The sequence below is a fragment of the Bos indicus genome, chromosome 18, assembly GCF_029378745.1.
Source record: "Bos indicus isolate NIAB-ARS_2022 breed Sahiwal x Tharparkar chromosome 18, NIAB-ARS_B.indTharparkar_mat_pri_1.0, whole genome shotgun sequence".
Classification (NCBI taxonomy): Eukaryota; Metazoa; Chordata; class Mammalia; order Artiodactyla; family Bovidae; genus Bos; species Bos indicus.
In genome coordinates, this window is record NC_091777.1 from 52,219,775 (window position 1) to 52,225,020 (window position 5,246).

The following is a 5,246-nucleotide window of genomic DNA, read 5'->3' on the forward strand; positions in this document are numbered from 1 at the left end:
ACAGAAGGGGTCTACTCAACGCTCAGCATCCAGTAAATATTGAATGAGTGCAGGTTTGGGGTCGGGTGATGCTGGATACTAAACAGAACCAGTGCTGGTCCTCCAAGAGGTCACTTTCTGGTGGGGGAGAAAGATATGAATTAAATAATCATCCAAATTGTTATTTCCAGCCAAGACAATGATGGAAGAAAAGGAGGGAGCTAAAAGGAGGTGTGGAGTCCAGAAGTAGGGGGCTGATAAGTGAAGCATCCCTGGAGATGTAAATCACTGAGTTGCCTGATAAAGACTTGGAGGTTTAAACAGTGAAGCAGGTCGGGATGGGGACAGAGCACATGGTAAAGCCCTCGGTGGGAAGCAACATGGACCATTCAAACCCAGAGAGGAGAGCAGTGACCCTGGAGCTCAGAAGGTGAGGGGAGTGAGAAGGAAACTGAGGCACAAGAGCCAGGCAGGGTCACACTGTTCCAGGCATGCCAAGCCCTGCAGAGAGATCTGAATTAATTTTGAGAAAGATGGAGAATGTTTCTGGGGGACACAATTAGATTTGCTTTTTGATTCAGTCTGGCAGATGATGCAAAAACTTCTCAAGAAATGAATTCACTAAACCCAAGGAATTACCCAGCAATGAAAATGGGCCAACTACTGGCCTGGGCAGCAACGTGAATCTCAAAAGCTTTATGTTGACCTCAAGAAGTCTTAAACAAATAAAGATACCATGTGACTCCATTTCTATGAAAGTTCTAGAACAGGCAAAGCTAATCAGTGGTGATAGAAATCGGGGTCATTTTAGGAAGGTATTGCCCCAAAAGAGTAATAGTAAGTAGCCCCTCCTGTCTTCATCTGGGTGGTGGTTACACATATAACTACAAATACGTAAAAAAATCACCAAACCATATGCTGTATATTTATGCACTTTACTGTATGTACACTATTCTTACAAAAAGAAAGGAAAGGGTCTTTCTTGACAATGCAGTGGTTAAGACTTTGCCTTCCTATGCAAGGAGTGTGGATTCGATCCTTGATTGAGGAGCTAAGATCTCACACGTCTCATGGCCAAAATACCAAAACAGAAACAACATTGTAACAAATTCAATAAAGACTTTAAAATGGTCCACATGGAAAAACATCTTAAAAAAAAAACTGTATTAAAAAAAAAAGTAAAAAAGAAAAGTGAAGTCACTGAGTCTTGTCCGACTGTTTGCGACCCCATGGACTGTAGCCCACCAGGCTCCTCGGTCCATGGGATTCTCCAGGCATGAATACTGGAGTGGGTTGCCATTTCCTTCTCCAGTATTAAAAAAAGAAAGGGATAAAGGCAGGGTGGAATGCCACTGTGGCCTCTGTAAAAAATGAAGAGACCATAGTAGGGGCGAGAAAAGGAGGGCAGGGGACCAGGGAGGGAGCAGGGCAGTCTCCCGGGTGAGAAGGACAGCAACAACCCTGATGACTGGGAGTTGGAGGCCTGTGTGCTCCGTTCCACCCCTGCATCAACACAGATGAGGCCCGCACTGTGACCGTGATGGAGTGAGATCCAGTCAGGACCACTGCCTCCCATGTCTGAACATAGAAACAAATAAGAACTCTGGGCAAACCAGAGTGACTAAACATCCCCGTATATAAACTAATATAAGTGACTATGTATATTATATATTATTTATATTCTATTATTATTTAAAGCTACAGCTGTAATCTTACTTTGTTTCTCCTAATAGATGATGAGATTTACCTGTGGCAGGAAAATAGCGGCTGTGTTCATAAAAATTTTATCCGTTCCCTGGACCCCATGGGGTACCTCCCCCCACACACACTGCCAACAATGACTAGTACCTCAGTCACCTAGGCTGGGTCACTTGGCATCATGCCGCAGCTCAGAGAGAGAAAGTGAGTGACTGTGAAGTCATTCAGCACTGACCCCTAACCTTCCTGCCTCCCAGCCTTGGAATCTCAGCCCCACTTATGGTGTGCTGTGTGACCCTACCTAAGCGTCTTCACCTCTCTGAGCCTCTGAGGTGTCTTATAATAAAGAGAGAAGAATCTTTCGTGGTGGATTGAGGCAGTGGACAAAATTTCAAGTTTGGAGTCGGACAGACTAAAATTTTACCCCTGCCTCTGCCATCCTCTCACTCTGTGACCTCCAGCCACACCATCTCCCTCTCTGAATTTCAGCTGCCTCCTTTGCCAAGTGGGTCTGAAACCCTCTATCTCCTGAGGGATGGAGTGAGGCAGGGTGACAATACAATTATTATTGTGCACTCCAGAGCAGGAGGCCCTGCAGGCCCCAGCTGCGTGGGAGAGTTTCAGGGAGGAACCCCAACTGGCCAGACCAGAAGAGCTGGCGTCTTGGGAGGGAGTGGGACCCAGGGTGGGGAGTTTCCTCTTGCTCAGGCCTGCCCGCATCCTGGGTGCTGACAGCCTGCTCCCCCCGCCCACCCCCGCAACATGGCCTGTGACCAGAGAACACAGGGAGGTTTAAATGCAGGGTCTATGCTTATAATTAGTCTATGACTCTCCCCAGATCTCCTCCACAGGGGTCAATGCAAACAGGTTGAGAATCTGTTTCCCAGAGAGATAAACAGAGGGTCAGTGTGGAGGCACCAGGTCCCCAGCCCCAGAGGTCATGCCAGGGTGTCAGACAAGCCTGGGGCCATCTGCACTATGGGTTTCCTGTCCCCTGGGGAAGGGTAGGCTCTGGGCCCGGTGGTGTTCCCAGCCTCCCTCAGACCCACTCCCTCTGGGATGCGTCAGAGAAGGGGAGGGGTCAGAGCCAGGGCCGGCTACATAATTTGCTGGGCTCAGTGCAAAATGAAAATATGGGGACCTGGTTCAAAGGGCAGGAAAGAGTGTAATGAAAGGTACTAAAGTAGAAATGCTGGGGACTTCACTGGCAGTCCAGTCCAGACCCTGAGCTTCTACTACAGGGGGTGTCGTGGGTTCCATCCTTGATCTGGGAACTAAGATCCCACATCACATTGCATGGCCAAAGGAAAAATTTTTTTAATAAATGCTACTTTCCTTTCTTTCTCTGTCTCTCCCAACACCATGTGTCATGTTCCCTTGGTCTAATGTCTAATGTCATGTTCCCTTGTGCACAGGGATACTCATGGGACAAGCACAGACCCTCACAGGTGTTTAGAGACCCTGCCCCACAACTAAAGCATTCTGGTTGCTGGGTTCCCCTTCCACCAGTTGCCCGGGGCTGTGCCCCACCTGAGATGCTAGGAGGCACAAGTGTCTGACTCTCCTGTGGGCTCCCGGCCCCTGCTGGGGCTTGTGGATGGCAGAGGTCACAGGGCAGGAGCGAGGAGGGGAAGGCAGACAGAATCTATCCCAGGGAGGTGGGAGATGACAGGTGTGGGACTTTGTTTGAGCCGAGGCCCCAATCCCTCCAGATCAATCTCCATGTCCCTTCAGACTTCACTTCCAAAATGCAAATTCAAATGCAAAATTAAGAATTTCCAGATGGCAATCACAGATGATTAAATCCAAGAGGGCTCTTCTGAATGCAGGGACCTGTCAACCCCGTGAGTCACATGCCTGGGAAGCTGGTCCCTGTAAGGAGACCCAGTTTGCAGAGGGGCTGAGGGATGAAATAATCCAAAGATCCAGATATCTCATACCTGGAGGTAGAGGCCAAGGAACAGCTGGGGTCCCCAAAGGCCTGGGGTTTGGGTTGTTTGCATTCTGGGGCTTCAGGAGGACAACTAGACCCTTAAGGAATCCTGGGACAGGACACCCAGGACCAGAGGCGATGGGAACCAGAAGAATTGAATGCCTAGTTCCAGAGAAGTTTAAGGGAGGAAAAGGCCTATTCCACACAGGGACAGCCTAAAGTGGTCAAGGTTGTATCTGGGGAGCTCAAGGGACTGTGGAAGCCCACCAGGGATCAAGGAGAGCTTCCTGAAGGAGGGGACACCTTGTTGCTGTTGTAGCTGTTAGGTCACTCAGTCGTGTCCGACTCTGCGACCCCATGGACAGCAGCACACCAGGCTTCCCTGTCCTTCACTATCTCCTGGAGTTTGCTCAGACTCATGTCTATTGACTCGGTGATGACATCCAATCATTTCATCCTCTGTCGCTCCCTCCTTCTCCCACCCTCAATCTTTCCCAGCATAGGGGTCTTTTCCAAGGGGACACCTTGGGTGAGACCTAAAGGGTAAAAAGTTCTGTCTGTCCTGTTTACCACCGCCCCATCCTCAGCATCTCTCTCATCAATTTTTCAACCATCAGACATTCCCTCAATACCTAGTTTGCATACGGGTGCTTTGTTGTGTGTCAAGGACTCAGTAGTGATGGAAACAGTCCAACCCCTGCCTCCTGGAGCTCCCCCCTGCCCAGCACAAGAAACAGACTCATCAGCAAGGATGACCCAGAGCAGTCAAGGCTCCAGTGGGGAAGGTGTAGGCAGAATGATCAGGGCTGGGACTGGAAGCCCTGAGGAAACATCTGACTCAGTCAGAAGAATCAGAGAAGGCTTCCTGGAGAAGGAACCATCTGAGTTATGACCTAAATGATGAGGAGTAGGGTGGAGAGGGGAAAGGTGACTTAGCAAAGGGAACATTGGGTATATTATTCACCAAGACTGAGAGATGAAAGGATAATTTTTTTCCCCCTTTCATGGAATGAAATGTGCCCTATGGTTCTGGGAATACAGCTATGACCAGGGCAGCCCTGGCTCTGCCTTCTTGGAGCTCCCAGTCTGTCGGGACAAAGATCCATCACCAATGATGACCCAGGATGTTCAGGAATGGACCGTGCGTGCGTGACTGCTAAGTTGCTTCAGTCGTGTCCAACTCTTTGTGACCCAATGGACTGTAGCCCAGGGGAGCTCAAAGGAGAGGGTGTATTTGATCCAAGTGGGGGAGTCAGGAAGGGTTGCCTGTAGAAGGCGACAATCCAATTAAGACGCTAAGAACAAGGAGCTAGCTGGTTAAGTGAAGGGCAGAGCAAATAACATGTGCCAAGGCTTGGAAGGCAGGAGCCTAGGAGTTCCTAGAAATTGCCAATTGCCTAGAAATTGCCCAGTCAGGTCGAAAAGGGTGGAAGCAGGCGAACCCACAAAGTGAAAAAACAAAATTGCCACACGCCTCTCTATACCCACCCCCTGCTCCCATCCAAGACCATGGGGTTGAAGAAGACCTCCATTCCTTAAGGAGAGGGATGGTTGCTTGTCTTGGGTACCCGTAACTCAGATGCCTTGCCTAGGGTTCGAGGGGTCACATACGTCTGTGCTGGGAACCTCAGCAAAC